We start from the raw sequence: 20,000 nt of genomic DNA, 5'->3' as shown, positions 1-20,000 counted from the left end.
GGGAAGAGGAAAGAGCCCTCAGAGATGGAGGCAGGACATCCGGGTCCTAATCTAGCTGTGTGACCACAGCCAAGTTGCTTATACTTTCTGGGAGGTAGACTATGATATCCAAGAAAAAACTTTCAGAATTTAATACAAAAGTCATAATTCTCCCCAAAGTGACAGTGACAGTCTTCGTGAGAGAACCACCCTAAATTTGTAATCTCACAATTCAGATTTTCCAGATAGAAGTCATTTGTATAAATTTCCCTAATGTAATGATAAAACCTGTCCTTTCATGTGGATACTTCTATCTATTTATTTATTTTTTGTTTGTTTTCCTATACTTCTATTTATTTGAGTGGGGAAGGGAAGAGGGCATATTCCTAGTGAACATGCTGTCTTCATCCAGCACAAGGTAAACATGAGGCAATCTGCTTAAAAGACAAACTACAGGGGCTTCCCTGGTGGCACCGTGGTTAACAATCCGCCTCCCAATGCAGGGGACACGGGTTCGAGCCCTGGTCCGGGAAGATCCCGCATGCCGCGGAGCAACTGAGCCCGTGCGCCACAACTACTGAGCCTGCGCTCTAGAGCCCACGAGCCACAACTACTGAGCCCGTGTGCCTAGAGCCTGTGCTCCGAAGCAAGAGAAACCACTGCACTGAGAAGCCTGTGCACCACAACAAAGAGTCGCCCCCACTCGCCGCAACTAGAGAAAAGCCCGCGCAGCAGTGAAAACCCAATGCAGCCAAAAATAAAAAAAAAACAAAACCAAAAAACCCCAAAAAACGACAGAAGACACCACGCCTTTACAAAAGGAGGAAAAGACAGATGAGTTATTTCTTTACAAACACTGTTCTGACTTCTAATTGGGAGGGCATGGGAAGATCACTTGAGGCTCTTGAGTGATGCTGGCTACTTCTCCAGAAAATTCCTTACCCTAAAGCAAACAGCAATTATGTCTTGAAACCCATTTTTTTTGCCTACATTCTACATCTGTAAAATTGGATTAAAATGTGGAAGAATTTTGAAATAGAAACAGAATGGGACAAAGTAGTCTCTAAAACCTCTTTAAGAAAACAAGTGGTCAAAATTAATTTCTAGAATTCCAGTCAGCAACTCTGGACGTTCTTATTACAAACTAGAGGAGTTGTTTTGATAAATGGCCTCCATGTCTGAAAGCTTTGCCTCCAGTTCTTCTAATTAAAAAAAAATTCTAAAGTGTATGTTCATTATTTTTAAGGCAAACAATATCTCCAGTTTCCTCTGTTCCTATCACTTAGTCTAGAGACTACACTTAGTTACACATGACCCCATGTCCCTCCAAATATAAAAGTAAAATAATTTAACTACCAGGAAATGTCTTAGGAGGAATTCTTATTAGAGAATATTTATTCATTCATTTAAATGTTAATTAAGAGCATTCTGGGCATGTAGTAATGAACCAGAATAAAGACTCTGATCTCATGAAGCTGGATTCTGATGAGGAGAGACCCATAATTTAAAAATACCTAACATCTACAAAAGATAAGGGCTACAAAGAAAAACAAAGCATCTTAAGGATGCAGAATAGGTCGGGAGGCATCTGTTTCATTTAGGTAGGGTGGTCCAGGAAGACCTCTCTGATAAGGTGAGATCTGAGCAGAGACTTAAATAAAGTGAAAGCATGAAACATGAGGTTACCTAGAGCAGGAGTTGGCAAACTTTTTCTGTAAGGGGCCAGACATGGTTTTTGGCTTTGCATGCCATACAGTTTCTGTTGCAACTATTTCAACTTTGCCTTTGGGGCAAGAAAGCAGCCATAGACCATATAAATGAATGGGTGAGGCTGTTGTCCCACCAATCCCTTATCTATGGACAGTGAAATTTGCATTTCCTGTACTTTTCATGCATCACAAAACATTATTTTTCTTTTGATTTTTTCTAACCCTTTTAAAATGTAAAAAACATTCTTAGCTCAGAGGCTGTACAAATATAGAATGTGGGCTATGTTTGTTGACCTCTGATCTCTGATTCCTGAGCTCAAGTACACACATTCCAGGAGAGGGAACAGTTAGACCCTGAGGTGGGAGCAGCAGTATGACTTGCTGATAGAAAGCAAAGGAAATGTGTCAGCTTCTAACTTTTCTTCCTGACCACAACTTGTCCTATTTTGAACTCCCCATAGAAGACAGACACCACATTTCAGAGGAGTGAATGAATCTGGAAAAATTTCTTAGAGGAAGTAGCTTTTGAACTGGTTTGGCTTTGAAAAACAAACAAGGTTCCAACAGATGGGCCTGGACATGGAGGGAGAAAGTGTTCTAGTTAGAGGAGTAACCTAAATAAAGGCCTGAAAGTGTAACAGGGAAGAACCTTTGTATTCTATTACAAGTTAATCACCAAAGGGATGTTGCCTATAAGCTTAAATTACACATAATGACCCATCTCTGGAACCCCTGCCTCCCAGGTAATGAGCATTAAGCTGAAATACCTTTGTTTAGCTACAGGAAACATCCTGACCATGCAAACCTATGAATGATTGCAGGAAGGAAGAAATTAACATATCCCTTCTGGAGGCTGTCTGGGAAGCAGGAAATATTTGACTTTACTCCCTCCCCTCTGAGTATAAAAGAAGCCTGAATTCTAACTTGGACAAGATGGTTCTTTGGGACACAAGTCCACCATCTTCTCTGTCCGCTGGCTTTCCTAATAAAGTTGCTATTCCTGCCCCAACACCTCATCTCTCAATTTATTGGCCTATTGTGCCGAGAGAAGTGTGAGCTTGGACTCAGTGAGGAAAGTAGCAAAGTAACATGGGAGTTATAGGCCCTTGTGATCCTACTCCAAGTACTGTTTGTTTGTGTTGCATATCCTTATATCTTGACATGGAAGCCTGTAAGTCAGGGGTCCCCAACCCCCGGGCCGTGGACTGGTACTGGTCCACAGTAGTACTTCCATGTTAGGAGCCACACAGCGGGAGGTGAGTGGTGAACGAGTAAGTGAAGCTTCATCTGCCTCTGCCCATCACTCCCCATCGCTCACATTACCTCCTGAACCATCCCCACCCCCCCCGACCCTCCAGCTGTCGGTGGGAAAATTGTCTTCTAAGAAACCAGTGCCAGAACTGTTGGGGGCCGCTGCTGTAAATGGTGGTTCTCAGATTCCAGCCTGCATCAGAAACCTGGGGGAGCTCGTTAAAACCAAGTGTCAGATCCCACCCCCAGGGGTTCTGATTAGGTAGGTCTAGGGCTGAGCCTGAAGATGTGCTTTCCTGGTAAGTTCCCAGGTGATGCTGAAGCTGCTGGTCCTAGGACCCCACTTGGAAAACCACGGCCCTCCAGGGGTGTCTGCTACAGAGGAAGGATGGGGTCTAGCAGTCTTCTACTGAGCTGACCTTCAGAAAGGGGTAGTACCTGAGAATAGTGCCAAGCCCATGGTAGGTTTTCTTGTGCATGAACTCTCTTCCTCTCCTGCCTTCTTTCCTGCAACTATCCAGAAGGGCTTAAAATTTGTAAACATGCTTCATGTGGTACTTCTGCTTCCAGATTTTAAAAAAAAGTCATAGACACGTTTTGCCATCAGCAACAAACAAAGCAGTAACATGGAATGGCACGCAGCCCACAACACACTCAGGGAATCCTAGGGTGTCACTGAAGAGAGACAAAGGAAATTGGAGACCTTTTGGAGCTGACTCTCACAGTGAGTTTGTGTGTCTTTCTCACAAATTAAATTCTCCAGCAGCTAAGAGTAGAGTAATGAAACTCCTATTTACACATACTATTGATTCTTTTGTCTTAACCACCTTTTTAGAGTGACATCTAGGTGAAACTGAGTAGCACATACTTCTTTGAAATAATTCACTTGCATCAACTTTCCAATGATTAGCAAAAAATCCGGGAGGAATACAATTGGAACATCAGTATGCTCTGAAAGAAACATGTTTTTAAAAATAGAAAATACTAAAAATAAAAATTCTCCTTTGTACTCCAAAATTAAACAGTGAAAAGTGAGGTAAACACAAACACACACATACACATACATTTGGAAGCAACACTGCAAAAACATTCAAGTTAAAATTGAACTAAAATCTAATTAAGAATATAGAGCAAAAACTCAAAGCTTGAATGATCAGAATAACTTCTGTCTGCTGACCAGCCCTTCTAAGGGATAAGGCCCTGTCTACAGATTCTGTGGCCTAACTGGCTAAGGCTTGTATCACCTGGCCCTGTGCCCACACCCCCCGCTGTGGTTTACTGGGCACTTGGTCCAAGGATGGCCTATCTCAGGCTCCCCAGCAACCTATGGCATGGCCAGGCTTGGACCCCTGAGCTGAGCCAATCAGATTGCTCGTCCAGGGGTTGGCAATTTGTAAATCATGGGAGTAAACTGAGGCAGGCTGGGTCAATGGAGGATGAGAACTAAGTAAGGGCTCACTGTGGACCGTGGAGTTGAGGGTCTGAAGGAGCCCGGTTGTAAAGAGAGGAGGACAGATTCACAAGAAAGAAGCAGAGAGTCCATGGGGCTGCTAAGGGAAAAAGGGACAGACTTGTTCTGGACGGTTCTCAAGTCCCAGTGCACATGTATCCTTAGAATCAACCCCCTTTTCCTTGAAATAAGTAACTCATGTGGGTTTCTCTAAAGGGACCTGATGCAAACAGCAACTGTGTTTCTAATTGCTACCATTGTTTTTAGTTAGGAAAGCAAAGTATTTATTTTAAAACAATCCAGCTTATATACTGGGGGAAAAATGGTTTAGAAGTAGGCATGGATTTAGGTTTGGTGAGGCCTGAAGCTTATACAGATTGGGTGGCCAGCTTTAAAAAAAAAATAGGAATGCCAAATTACCCATAAAAAATAGGTACAGGACCCTAGAAGGGGCCTGTGCGCATGAGGAGACGTAAAGCCAAGCTTCATTAACTTCACGGTCTATTCAACTCTGTTTAGAAGTGAGAACCTGATCCTCAGGGGCAATGTGACTTTAGATACTTCCTTCTCCAGCAATAACCAAGTTTAATTTAAGTAAAAAGTGCCCCACAAAGACATTATACTATCCTCATGCCTTACTTGTGTGTTTTCAAGCTGTAGCTAGTGAACCATTCGTGGGCATGAACAGCATTTGTTATAGGATGAAATAGAAAAGAATAGAGGAGGAAACCGGGTGTATCACATGATAGATGAGTAACTGCCGTCTTGTGAGACTTTTGCTTCAGTTTTACAAATAGATATGCCAATGGGTCTCACACTGTTTGGTCTCAGGGTCTCTTCACACCCTTAAAATATAGAGAGGGGGTCAAAAAGTTGTTGTTTATGTGGGATATTTCTACTGACATTTAATGTATTAGAAATTAAAACTGAGAATTCAAAATTTTATTTTAAAATTAATGATTGATTTGTTTATTTATTTATTTCTGTGTAAATAAATGTTGTGATCACCCCAAGGAGGCAGAGTGAACCCAACCGTTGAGTATCTAGGTGGTGACCACTACCAAGGGTCTTTCTTCTCCTGCTTTGATTCGCTAACTGGTTCTGTTGCCTGCTGGCAGGCATGCATTCTGAGCTGCTGCCTGCTGGCTGGTCAGTGTGCTCTTTGAGCTGTGTTGCTGCCTGCTAGGGAGCTTACACCCTGAGTTGGCTGCTTTATGCTGCATCTGCTGAGTCCGCCCAAGCCTCTGTTACACATGTCATCAACCTAAGTTGAAAGTTTTGATAATTGATGTTTAAGGCCTGGAGAATGTCATTGAGGCCCTCTTTCAAGTAGCCCTGGGTCATTTGTCTCACAACCTTTGCCAGAAGCTACCATGCTGGAAGAGGTCACCCCTCTCCAGACCTCATGGCTACTTGGGGAGCCTTGGGGTCGATACAGTGAATAACAATGGGAGTTTGAATGGTTTACAGACATCATTGCCATCACTCTACGTGATGGAGCTCTCTGGAGAGCTGCTGCTTTTTATCCCTTTATGGGGTCATCCCTAACTAAGGACAGGACGCAGTGTCAGCACAATTAGCTGGACTTCAGGCAGTCATCTTAGCCCTGATCCCTCGCCAACAATCTGCTTCAGCTGCACATGTTTACAGATGCGTGGGTTGTTCATTGCCAATCGTCAGCCATCTGGTCCAGCCAAGTGGCAGCAACAATTCCTTATCCAAGGTTGCATCCTTACGGGTCAAAAACTCTAGGAATCTCTTGCTTCACAGATACCCAAAATATAAACCCAAGGTCACACATATCTCTGCACCTACAAAAGCCACAATACGAGGGCTCACCAAGACCCTTCTTATCTCCTCTGCAGTTCTAAATATTATTGATAGCGACCAATGCACACATTTCACTTTGCAAAATACACAACACTGGGCTCTTAAGGCATTCAACAGAACTTTCACCTCCCTAACCAGCCTACAGGCTTCATAGAACACCACAATGGTTTGTTTCTTACAAGTTCAAATTCATTTAAATGAAACATGGCCACATTTCAGTCATCAGTCCAATATCAAGGGTGAATTTTAATAAGGAGTCTGACCCCGTTGTTGCTATTTGAGTGTTGACACCTTCCAGCCTCTGTGCCTAACCTGGCCCTCTCGCCCCACAGCTGAAGCCAGTGACAAAGCTCAAGGAGCTGCCTGCCTTTGTGCCAAGGAAAAGTTCAGCCCACGCACAATCTGGTCCGCGTGAGGGAGCCCTCACTCCAGCCCCACCCCTAACCACCAGAAGACTCCAGTCGCCTCTCCCTGCTTTCTTCAGCTGTTTTTGGACCTTCTTTGGAGCCTGCCCTGCTCTTCCCAGGAAGCCTGATTATGTGAGTAATAGCATTCTTCATACCCTCTTAGTGTGTGTGGTGTGTCAGTCTCAAAACCGGAGTCAAATTTTGCTTGTGAGATCCATATACTTCCATGGGATGACCAGAGCAATACCAATAATAAACCCATTTCATGTTAGGTAAAACAATAACACTTTAAAACAATAATAGGGCTTCCCTGGTGGCGCAGTGGTTGAGAGTCCGCCTACCGATGCAGGGGACACAGGTTCGTGCCCCGGTTCGAGGGGATCCCGCGTGCCACAGAGCGGCTGGGCCCGCGGGCCACGGCCACTGAGCCTGCGCGTCTGGAGCCTGTGCTCCGCAACGGGAGAGGCCACAGCAGTGAGAGGCCTGCGCACCGCAAAAAAAAAAAAAAAAATTTATTTTTGGCTGCATTGGGTCTTCGTTGCTGCACACTGGCTTTCTCTAGTTGCGGCAAGCAGGGCTACTCTTTGTTGCAATGCACAGGCTTCTCATTGCGGTGGCTTCTCTTGTTGTGGAGCACGGGCTCTAGGCACGTGGGCTTCAGCAGTTGTGGCGCACGGGCTTAGTTGCTCCACGGCATGTGGGATCTTTCCGGACCAGGGCTCGAACCTGTGTCCCCTGCATTGGCAGGCGGATTCTTAACCACTGCGCCACCAGAGAAGTCCCAACACATTTTTAAAAATAAAAAATAATGATCTTCTTCAAAATAGGGAAGCATTTAGTGAGAAGAATGTGGTTTTTTTACATTAAAAATGTTTTATTAAGGCCTCGCCTAATAGAAGACAGTTTGATTCTCACCTTCTTTGCAAGGTGTTGTTCTGGTTAAAGTGTTTGAAGAAAATTCATCCTCACCATTATGTAGTTAGCAAGGGGAAGAAAATTTTGTTTTTAGATGATTATTAGATAATTGTGACTATTGCGTGATACTACCCCCAGTGCTTGACAAGTGATGGTTTCCTAAGTTGCAATGTGTAATCTAAAACCATATCAATGAACTTTTCCTACTCGGCTACATTAAGATCCATCTTTTGCACTTTTTTTTCTTTTTCATCTTGCACTTTGAATAGATATTTTACCCATGCTTGTTTTTTTAACATCATGGATTGATAATTTGGGAAATATTGATTAACTGAGTTATGCAAGTCTTATAAAAGTTAACACACTTCATTATGTAATATAGAAAAAATTACCTTTGGAATATGACTATAGATCTTATTAGAAAAGTCTTACAATGTTGGGAACCTGTCAAGCTCATGGTGGTAGGCACAAGTTTTCCAAAATTTCACTTGTCACTTGAAGGCTCAAATTTTATCATGGGCAACAAACGCTGTCAGTTGTCTCCACTTTATTCAGTTTCGAGGAAATGCCTACCAAATACTCAGATGTGAATAACTCTAGTTTGGGCAGGTGTTCTTTGACGTATAAATGGTATTTCATGAAAAATGCAACTCGTTCAGTTTGCAAGTCAAGGGCTTTTCGTGGACAACTTCAGGATGCAACAAAAGCGCTTTATGCCTGTTTATGTCGTACACAAGATATTAAGATGTGTATGCAAGGATCAAGATTTGATAAAATTAATGACTTCTTACTGCTTGATCAAGAACATTCTTAAATGATACTGGCTTTTTAAAAAAAAGTACATGGAGATAAAGAATGCAGTAGCTGCTGGTGGTTTGGTGCCACTCCCTTGATTGGTACTGAGGCACCAGCAATTTTAAGAGACTAGGAATCTGGAGTCAAGTGTTCTGTTCTGGCTCCTATGCTACCCAGCATAGAAATTTCCATGTAGCAGAGGCTCAGTAAGTATTTTTTAGGTGATTGATGCACTGTGTGACCTTGGGAAATCACTTAGCTTCCCTGGGTTTCAATTGACTATAAACTGAGGTGAACCTGGTGATCCTTAAGACTGAGAAACAGCGATGATTCCTCATTGTTTCGCTTAAAATAAAAATTCGCCTTTTAGGTCTGCCTGTCACTATCTCATTCCTTCGCTAACTTAGAAAGAGAGCTTTCATTCCTTTCTAGATTCAAGTAAACAGTAGGAGTTTTATTTATTTTTTCCCAACCTTCCTAGAAATAGAAATTCCTTTGTAGGTATACTGTCTCCTACATTTGGAAACATACAAGTGGATACAGATGGTGAAACCCTAAAGGCTGCTCCCCTATAAATGTGCATTTCTGTAAGGGAGCAGAGCACATTGATAATCTGATGGGTTAGTTCACCTGTGGAGAATAGTATCTTCTCATCTTTTAAATTGGTGCTAGATGATTGGCAACATCCATTAAAATCCTTATAAAAGACCCCGGCTTATTTGGAGGTAGGTGAAGAGAATGAATCCAAATCAAATGAAAAACCAAGAGGTGAACAATTTTTTAAAAAATTTATTTGGGAGTTCCCTGACGGTCCAGTGGTTAGGGCTTGGCGCTATCACTGTCGTGGTCTAGGTTCAATCCCTGGTCATGGAACTAAGATCCCGCAAGCTGCGTGGTATAGCCCCCTCCAAAATTTTTTTTTTATTGAAGTATAGTTGATTTATAATGTGTTAATTTCTGCTGTACAGCAAAGTGATTCAGTTATTTACATATATATATGTATATATATATATATTCTTTTTCATATTCTTTTCCATTATGGTTTATCACAGGAGATTGAATATAGTTCCTTGTGCTATACAGTAGGACCTTGTTGTTTATCCATTCCATATATAATAGTTTGCATCTGCTAATTCCAAACTCCCAATCCTTCCCTCCCCTATGCCCCCTCCCCGTTGGCAACCACAAGTCTGTTCTCTATGTCTGTGAGTCTGTTTCTGTTTCGTAGGAAAGTTCATCTGTGTCATATTTTAGATTCCATATATGTGATATATGATATTTGAAAAACATGGAACCCTTCACGAATTTGCATGTCATCCTTGTGCAGGGGCCATGCCAATCTTCTCTGGACCATTCCGATTTTAGTATATGTGCTGCCGAAGCGAGCACAGGACGGGGTTGAAGTGGGTCCCCCTCCTCCCCTCCAATTCATGTCTATCCGTGACCTATGAATGTGACCTTGTTTGGAAATAGGATCTTTGCAGATGCAATCAAGTTAAGATGAGGACACGTTGGATTGGGATAGGCCATCTTATAACGAGAGGGAGACAGAGACACAGACACAGAGAGAAGAAGGTCATTGAGACCGTGGGGGCAGAGACTGGAGTAATGGAACTTCAAGCTGAGGAAACCCAAGGATGGCCAGCAACCCCTGGAAGCTAGAAGAAGCAAGGAGAGATTCTCCCCTACAGGTTTCAGAGGGAGCATGGTCCTGCCAACACCTTGATTTCAGACTTCTGGCCTCCAGAACGGGGTGAGAATAGTTACTCTAAGCTACCTCATTTATGGTGCTTTGTTACAGCAACACTAGGAAACTAATACAGCATGTTAAAAATCATCCATTTGAGAAAAGTCAATGTCATTAACTCTAATTAGTTCTTAGACATCTCTAGGTCTGAGATTTAGGTGGAAATATTGCCTTATGCCTGTGACCTTTAAAGATATGAGTTTTTAAAAGATAACAGTGAAAACTCAACGAGTTGCCATGTCAGGAGACCTTATAGGTATAACCTGGGTTTTTCTGACCCTGGTCACTGGTTCCAGCTCCCTGGAAAGACCCATATTCCTCCACACATTTTTAGAAGGCCCCAGTGCAGGGCCCTGACTGGGTGATGCAAGGGGTGCAGGGCAAGTGCTTCCCTAAATGCTGTGCCCCAGGGTTTGACTTTACTGTACTTATAGCCCCTCCCCAGAGTGCTCACAAGTGTGCATGAACAAAAAGACATTGTCGAAACCATACCGAAGACACCCTGGATGAGACTTCCCCGGTGGGCAGTTAGAATCTGCATTTCATGAAACTTTCCAGGTGACTCTGAGGCTGACCCAGGTTCCCTGGCTCTATTTGTTCCAAGTATTAGGCCTCTTTTTTTTTTTTTGGCTATGCCAAGGGGTTTGCGAGATCTTAGTTCCCTGACCAGGGATTGAACCCAGGGCCTCAGCAGTGAAAGCACCCAGTCCTAACCACTGGATCTCCAGGGTCACAATGAGGCCCAGAAATATGATTAAAAATATCTTTTTGCCTTATACTTGCCATATTCACATGGGTTTAAAGTGCAAATATTCCAAGGAAAGATAACACATTGTCGTGCAGCAGGGGAGCCTGGGGGACCTAGGGCAAAGGAGAGGTTGGAAATGAAGAACAAATGAAAGAAAGACTGTATAAGCTCAATAACAAAAAAACAAACAACCCAATCCAAAAATGGGCAGAAGACCTAAATAGACATTTCTCCAAAGAAGATATACAGACTGCCAACAAACACATGAAAGAATGCTCAACATCATTAATCATTAGAGAAATGCAAATCAAAACTACAATGAGATATCATCTCACACCAGTCAGAATGGCCATCATCAAAAAATCTAGAAACAATAAATGCTGGAGAGGGTGTGGAGAAAAGAGAACCCTCTTGCACTGTTGGTGGGAATGTAAATTGGTACAGCCACTATGGAGAACAGTATGGAGGTTCCTTAAAAAACTACAAATAGAACTACCATACGACCCAGCAATCCCACTACTGGGCATATACCCTGAGAAAACCATAATTCAAAAAGAGTCATGTACCAAAATATTCATTGCAGCTCTATTTACAATAACCAGGACATGGAAGCAACCTAAGTGTCCATCAACAGATGAATGGATAAAGAAGATGTGGCACATATATACAATGGAATATTACTCAGCCATAAAAAGAAACGAAATTGAGTTATTTGTAGTGAGGTGGATGGACCTAGAGTCTGTCATACAGAGTGAAGTAAGTCAGAAAGAGAAAAACAAATACCATATGCTAACACACATATATGGAATCTAAGAAAAAAAAAAAGGTCATGAAGAACCTAGGGGTAAGACAGGAATAAAGACACAGACCTACTAGAGAATGGACTTGAGGATATAGGGCAGGGGAAGGGTAAGCTGTGACGAAGTGAGAGAGAGGCATGGACATATATACACTACCAAACGTAAGGTAGATAGCTAGTGGGAAGCAGCCGCATAGCACAGGGAGATCAGCTCAGTGCTTTGTGACCAGCTAGAGGGGTGGGATAGGGAGGGTGGGAGGGAGGGAGACGTAAGAGGGAAGAGATATGGGAACATATGTATATGTATAACTGATTCACTTTGTTATAAAGCAGAAACTAACACACCATTGTAAAGCAATTATACTCCAATAAAGATGTGGAAAAAAAAAGACTATAGTAAGGAAGGTACAAAGAATTAATGAGATTTCATTTGTATGAAATATCCAGAATAGGCAAATGCACAGAGACTAAAAGTAGATCAGTAGTTGCCAGGGGTTGGGGAGACCAGGGAATGTGGAGTAAGTGTTTGATGCGTTCAGAGCTTCCTTTTGGGGAGATGAAAAATTCTGGAATCTTCAGTAGATGAGTGGATAGGTACAGTGCAGTACATCAGACAATGGAATGTTATTCAGCACTGAAAGGAAATGAGGTATGAAGCCATGAAAAGAAATGGAGGAAACTTAAGTGCATATGACTAAGTGAAATAAACCAATCTGAGAAGGCTACGTACTATATGATTCCAACTATAAGACATTCTGGAAAAGGCAAAACTGTGGAGACAATAAAAAGATTAATGATTGTTAGTGAGAAGGGAGAGGTTGACTACGTGGGAGCACAGAGGGTTTTTAGGGCAGTGAAAATACTCTGTATAATACTATAATGATGGATGCATGTCATTACACATTTGTCCAAACCCATAGAATGTACAACACCAAGGGTGGACCCTAATGTATATATGGACTAAGGTGACTCAAATGCCTTGGTAGCCTATCTAAGTAAACCAAAACCTAGCCACTCAAATCCCAGAAAATAAAATTTAAGAACAAACGGTCAGGACTTCCCTGGCAATCCAGTGGTTGAGACTCCACGCTTCCAATGCAGGGGGTGTGGGTTTGATCCCTGGTCAGGGAGCTAAGATCCCACGTGCCACGTGCCAAAAAGCAAAAAAACAAAAAAACACAAAAACAAACAGTCAGCTAGGTTTGCCCCCCAAAAGCAACTGCTCAAGCTATAGCCAATCAAATAATTTCTTCGCTTTCTTTCTAAGTCTCCTCCTATAAAAGCCTTTCTACTAGCTCCTGTAGGTGGAGTGCTTGTAACAGCTTTTGGTTCGGTACTGCCCGATTCAAACTGATGTTTGCTCAGATAAACTCTTCAAAGGTGTAATGTGCCTTAGTTTATCAGTTTATCTTTTAACAATCACTATGTGCTGGGTGTGCACACAGTTGGGAAGAACAGCTCTAGGACACCCTCCAGCTCCAGGATGCTGTGGTGAAAGTGACCAGACAGTCAACAGAAGACTCAGAGGAAGTCTCAGGTTGTTAATTAGATTTTCTGAATCCACGAACACTTTCTCTGCCAGCCTACCGAAATGTGGCTTTTTTTTTTTTTTGCACCTTGGTTTTATTCACTCTACAATTTATTTCAGAGGTATTTTCATATCAGCACATTCTTAATGATGCATTACAGTCAGATTTGCTATAAAAGAGCACGAATTTGTGCCAGTACAATTGATACATTAGGGAACTATCTGAGGATAATGGGAATTTTACATTTGCTTATGCATGATTTCTTCTGCAAGAAACGCTAACTGAACACAGAAAACCACACACTACTGAAATGAAGCCATGGAAGGAAACTGCACACAGGTACACACCTCCAACATCCTCCAGGGACCAAGTTTACTGCTGTGTTATGAGCTACACCCTGGCAGATGTGGTCCTTTTAAAGAAAAGACTCCACCTACGGAAGGTGGAGTCCACCGCGCCCGCCCCGATCTGATTTCACTTCTGCAAACTAAATGCCTGAACCTCTTTTTTCTGGACAGCTCATTCCAGAACACTGGAACAGTAAAATCACAAGTAGCTGAGACATTTCAAGAGGCTTTCAAACTTCTTAAATGCAAGAGAATCATATTTTCTTCTGACATTAAAAGGATTCTGAACTCATACGTGGGAGGATCAGATTAGCGCCATCGGAGGAAAAGTGACAAAACTATGTGGCCAGGAGGGGGCGCCTGGCGTGCGTGCAGCTGGGAGCCTGGCAACGGAGAAGCAGCTTTCTGGAAAAGTGAATCCCGTGAGCCATGACTTTCCAGAGAAGTGAGGTTCCTCCAGCATTGCTGGCAGCAAGGAGACTGAGGGAGTGCGGGGTTTGGGGCGGGAGGGATCTTACTGGCCCAAGAGCAAACCAGAAAAATGAAGAATGACTTTTTTTTTTTCATCTCCCACTCACTCTTCAAATAAGTTGGAGGTTCTTAAACTCCTTGGGGTGTCCAAGAATCACCCAAGATGTTTTGAAATTGTAAATGTAATGATGGACCCCAACCCAAGATTCAGATCTATGAAGTTCACATTAAAAGAAGCATCCCAGGGGATCCTGATGTAGGTGTGGTCCTTAGGTCACAGCCATAATTATTTTAGGAGAAACAAGCACATTTCACAACTTCAGGTTTGTGATACGCATAGAATAGGATAGTTATACAGGTAGTTGTAGAAGTCCCAGTAGGGGACTATAGTTAGAGAGGGAAACCTAGGAAACTTTGGGAGACCACTGTAAGTTAATGATGGCTCAAGAAAGCTATTGGAACAAAGCAGCCTTGCTTAACTATAAAGCCATAAATAAAAGTACGAGATATGCCCCAGGCCATTAGATGGAAGAAAAATGTCCCCACCCTTCTACTGATTTGAATAAGTGCTATGATAATCCTAGTTTGACTTCATAGGGTCAGACACTCTCCTGCCTGATATGAAGAAGGAACTAGTGATGTAAGCCTCACATCTACTGGAATAAAGCCGTCTTTTCCCCTCCCCCTTTCCTTTGACCATAAAATTGTAGCCCACTTAATCCTCAAGGCAGAGCTCCCTCGCCTGCCCGCTTGCATCTCTTACAAGCATCCTAAGTTAAGAAATCTACTTCTTTCCTATCACTTTGCCTCTCGCTGAATTCCTTCTGCACTGAGACGCAGAACCTGAGCCTCAGTAAGTCCAGACGTCAGGTTAGAGTCCCAAGCAGGGCTTTGGCCCGGTTCAAATCCTGGCCACGTAGGTTGAAGTCCCAATCTGGGTTTTGGCCGGGTTTGAGCCCCGGCTGCGTGGTTCGAGTCCCAATCTGAGTTTTACACGGTTTCAGCTTGGGCATGATAACTGACATTGAATTTCACCTCAGTTTACAAAGGGCTTTTATATCACAGGTCTTGTTTGGGACTCAAAATGACCCCTTTCTCTTTTTTTCGGTCATGCTGCACAGCTTGTGGGATTTATTAGTTGCCCAAGCCCTCGGCAGTGAGAGCACGAAGTCCTAACCACTGGACCGCCAGGATATTCCCCAGAATGACCGTTTTATTGAGGTAGAAACTGAGGAGTCTTACAAGCCAGCCCACAAGCCCAGTTCCCGCTTCCGAATCCCATGTCCTCAGCCCCAGGCAGCCTCACTGGGGGCCCCATCAAAGAGAGACCATGACTGGGTTACCTCAGTGCTTCTCAAAACCTGAGAATATAATCAATAAGCTCCAAGGATATACTATACACTGGGAATATAGCCAATATTTTCTAATAACTATAAATGGAGTATAACCTTTAAAAATTGTGAATCACTATGTTGTACACCTGAAATTTGTATACTATTGTATAATTATACCTCAATGAAAAGCAAATAAACCAAAAAACGCCATGAGAACCAGAGCACCTGGGAACTTGTATACAGTACAGTTTTGGGGTCTCTACCCCAGACCTATGGACTCTGGAGTGGGCCCCAGGCGTCTGTGTTTTAACAGGCCTCCCCAGGTGATGCTAAAACGTGAGAACCACTGGGTTACCTCAACCAGACCCTAAAACCTAATGGCATCCTCAGTGGCAAAAATTGCAGAGGGTGGAGGGGTGGGAAGGGTGAGCTGGGGCCAGCCTGTTTCTCAACCTTGCCCTCTAGTCAAGGGGAAACCAGTGCCTTGGGGCCTGCCTATTCTTTCTGCTTCTCGGAATGGCCACACGAGATTTCCACCCTTCTTCCCAGGAGGTTTATCTGATAGCGGATCAGCTTTTTCAGAGCCTGCCTGATTCTAGGCCCACTCTCACCTCCCACAGGCCATCTGGATGCTCTGAACTTCAGCCCCAGACCCGGCTTGGGGCCTGGCACAAGCTGCCCCTAAGGGGAAGGTCTGAAAGGAACACCAGCCCCACCCTCCTGGGACTGCGTCATCCATGGCTTCATCTGCCTGCCTGGGTCCTCCTGCTGGCTCACACACACTTGTAATTCTGGTTGTTTGGCGCTTTTTTTTTTTAAATTTTATTTTATGTTTTTTTTTTTATACAGCAGGTTCTTATTAGTTATCCATTTTATACATATTAGTGTATATATGTCAATCCCCATTTCCCAATTCATCACACTGGTTGTATGGCTCTTGAAAGCTGAGAACTCCCTGCTCCCACAGGGAGATATCTGGTACCTTGTCTTGTCTGCAGAGCCTGGCTCCAAGAGCTCCTTCGTGATAGCTTTCCTGGTAACTGCACCCCTCCCTGCCCCCCGCTGGCTTTCCAGGAAAAGTGAGCCAGCTCTTCCTCTGGGCTCCCATGACCCCTTGGGCTTACCTCATAGTGTTTACCTCACTGCACTATAAGTCTAGTGACTTGCCTGAAATCCTCTTTGGATTCCCAGTATCTGTGTCTGTTCCTGGACCAAAGTAGCGTGTCAGTAATTGTGTAACAGGGAAGAGCAAAATCTGACTCCATGTTGGATCTGTTGCTTTGACTTTAACCTTTGCTTTTCCTTGCTTTTGTTATTATAATCATCGGTAATGGCCTGCCTCAGGGAACCCTGCCCCTCTGCCTGAATGTTAAACTAAAGTGCCTTTGTTCAGCTCACAGGGAGACAATCTGACCCTGCCGACTGGTGGATGGCTGCAGAAAAGAAGAAACTAACACATCCCCTCCCTGAGGCTGGCCAAGCCAGGCAAAACTAATGGCCCTTTTTACTTTACTTCCTCACTGCCTCCCCCTCTCTGTTCTATAAAAGAAACTGGCATCCAGACCCTGATAAGATGGTTTTTTGGGGACACTAGTCCACCATCTTCTTGGTCTGCCGTCTTTCTGAATAAAGTCGCTATTCCTTGCCTCAGCACCTCGTTTTCAGATTCATTGGCCTGTTGTGTGGTACACAAAGCGGGCTTGGACTCAGTTTTGTTAGATGGAATGAATGTCTGATTGCCTTTGATCAGTGTACCGTGCTTTATGCATCTAGATTGCTAGTACGCAAGGCAGCAGTGCTGGGGCTCAAACAAATGAGGATGCCTGGGATGGGGAGGTGAACCAGAGCATTATCACTGCCTCCTGGGTCTTTCTTATGTTAGGCTGAACAATTTAGACCCTCCCCTGCTGTCCATTCCTTTTACCTTTTGGGAACAAGTGCAGTATCCCTGGACCCTTGCTCTCCAAACCTAGGCTTCCAAGTCTTGCTGCCTGTTGAGGTAACAGCCCGTAGCTGGGTTCTCAATAAGGAGAACACATAATTTATCACCTATATTGGAGCACTGCGGAGAATGAGAGGGGGAGTATTAGTAATGGCACCAGGACAACAGGCACAAATGGGGAGGGTCACAGGAAAACCAGATGTGTTCACCCCATCTCTGAGCCACATGGGTGCTTGTGAGACAGGAAGGGGGCAGGACACAACCTTTAAAAGAATGACAGCCATTGAGGACACGACATAAATTGGTTAGAACGAACTAGGTCCAAGATGGCTGATGAATTGACTTCCACCAGACCTTGAGCCTCAATATATGCTCATTGTAACACATCAGCATGCTAAATGACACACTCACAGGTGCCATGACAGTTCCAAGGCCGACCATACAAAGTCAAAAAGTGGGCGGTGGTCCAATTCCTGGAAATCCCCACCACTTCCCCCAAATAGCTGGAATATTCCTCCCACTCATTAGCCTATGAAATTACCCACTATAGAAACCCACCCCTATAAAAACTGGCAGCACTATACCTTGGGGCCACTCTCACCTTCTGAGATGGCCCACACTCTGTCTATGGAATATAGATCTCCCTACCTTGGGGCCACTCTCACCTTCCCAGATGGCCCACACTCTGTCTATGGAATATAGATCTCCCTGAATAAACCTTCTTTCACTTTACTGTGGCTCGCTCTTTAATTCTTTCCTGTGCGAAGCTAAGAACCCACACTTGGCGGCCGTCCCAGGGACTCGCCTGAGACGTGGGATGTGACCATCCTCTCTGGCCCCACGCGTTTTCCTGCAACACTTGGGCCCACATGCATTCAGGAGCTGGGTTTGGCTAGGCTGAGCCCAGGTCGAAGCTGGACAGGGTGAGGGTGGAGGGGCAGTGAAAGGTCTCATGGTTGAGGCAACCAGCATTCTTCCGTGGGAACTAGTGCCAAATTTTGAACTGTGGGCAGGCCAGCTTAGAAAAAAAATTAAAGGTCTTATGTGATCTCCAGCTGCCTCAGTTATCTCAGTTTTGGCATTTCCTCTGCTTTCTCAGTGGGTGACCTGTCAGGGCCCCTACCACCCATTTCCCCAGATGCTCAGGGACCCCAGGAAGTCACCCAACCTAATTATAACCCCCAATCTGTCTCGCTCTTCTGTTAAAAAGCCTTTTCACACGCTTTATCTCTTTGGTGCCACACAATGGCTTTCTGGGAGGGGAATGACCGGATGTCTGTCATAGAAACACAGGACACAGCAGAGTGTGAATCAAAGGAATCCTGTGTGTATAAACATACCCTCTCCCTCACTAGGCTGTCTTCTGCATGATCAAACCATTTACTCTCTTACTGCATCCAATTAGAGGGTGATGTTATTCCCATGAGAAAATGCTTGTCCATATTTCAAAAGGGCCCCTTGAAGAAGTAGCTTCTCATGTGTACACTTACAGATGGTTACATGCTTAACAGAGGGAGGAACCCAAAGCCTAACTGTTCCAACTTGCTGCTTATTAAATGTAGTTTAAAAATAAGATAAAGTTAATCTGCAAGGATGATGCTAAAAAATATATTTTTATTTCTTTTTAGGTCACGCCACAGGATGCGGGATCTTAGTTCCCTGACCAAGGATTGAACCCGTGCCACCCGCAGTGGAAGTGTGGAGTCCTAACCACTGGACCGCCAGGGAAGTCCCCAAAGTATTTTTATATGTTGATCTTTAAATGTTAATTTCATTAGTAATCCTTTTTAATTGAAGTATAGTTGATTAACAATGTTGTGTTAATTTCCACTCTACAGCAAAATGACTCGGTTATACATATATGTACATTCTTTTTTATATTCTTTTCCATTACGGCTTATCCTAGGACATTGACTATAATTCCCTGTGCTATACAGTAGGACCTTGTTGTCCATCCATTCTCCATGTAATGTAGCTACAATGCCAGATGTCCAGTTCAGTATGGGGCCCAGGGAGAGTTAGGCCACGGCACTGGCCCTCATTTCCACAGCTAGAAGGAGGCAACCCTGGGGCTGGGACTCAGTCTCCCTGGGCCCACACCACCTTGCAGCCAGGGCCGCCTGACTGCCACCCCCAGCCCATCGCATTTGCTTGGGTCCCCATCAGCCAGAGTGGGAAGAGCATCATCTCAGCAGATAATCCTGCTTGCACTTCCCCAGTCAAGACTCATCTCAGGACACACCCCTCACTCAGCACATCCCAGCCCTGCATTCTTTTCCCTTCTCTGAATGTGCTAAGTCCCTCCCACCTCAGGGCCTTTCCCCATGCGGGTCCCCTGCTGGAAAGTTCTTCAGCCTTACAGGCTGAATCTCTCTCCACAGAAAACTGAAAGCTCTATACATGTTTCTGAGGATCATCTGTTTTCTCCACATTTAGTAGTAACTGGTACAGAATAAGTACCTAGAAATGGCCCAGGCTTTAGGTGTTCTTTCCCGTCAGCCTGAGTAGAAACTTGTGCAGGGACTCGTGAGCTGGGAAAGCTTCCAACGCTGCCATGCAATTTTGGATTTCTCCAGAAATCCATGTTATCTTTGTACCACCACAGAATGAAAAGCCAAGGGGACACGTTCCTAAGCAACTATGAAAGTTCTAAATAGTTGTTTACAAACAAAAGAGACAAGTAGAATTTCTGTAACATACTGAATTTCTGAACAGCACTCATTTATTTCTTTCATACAGTGTCATTG

The 20,000-nt window shown here is 43.9% G+C and overlaps 1 long non-coding RNA gene and 1 other non-coding gene across 2 annotated transcripts in view; one reads left to right on the top strand and one right to left on the bottom strand.

The window, feature by feature from the left end:
* The window catches only part of LOC113629504 (uncharacterized), a 73,271-nt gene extending 54,339 nt beyond the window's left edge, over positions 1–18,932 (top strand). Inside the window, exons 8-9 of the long non-coding RNA XR_003436571.1 lie at positions 6,552–6,758; positions 18,882–18,932. This is a non-coding gene — a long non-coding RNA (uncharacterized LOC113629504). The remainder of the gene's footprint in view (positions 1–6,551; positions 6,759–18,881) is intronic.
* LOC113629631 (U6 spliceosomal RNA) lies at positions 9,619–9,725 on the bottom strand. The gene has a single exon (XR_003436634.1). It is a non-coding gene; the product is annotated as a U6 spliceosomal RNA (small nuclear RNA).
* Positions 18,933–20,000: the final 1,068 nt, after the last annotated feature.

This window comes from Aethalodelphis obliquidens, unplaced genomic scaffold (assembly GCF_003676395.1).
Source record: "Aethalodelphis obliquidens isolate GAN/ISIS:26980383/991018 unplaced genomic scaffold, ASM367639v1 scaffold27, whole genome shotgun sequence".
NCBI lineage: Eukaryota > Metazoa > Chordata > Mammalia > Artiodactyla > Delphinidae > Aethalodelphis > Aethalodelphis obliquidens.
This window is presented reverse-complemented; position numbering and strand designations above follow the sequence as displayed.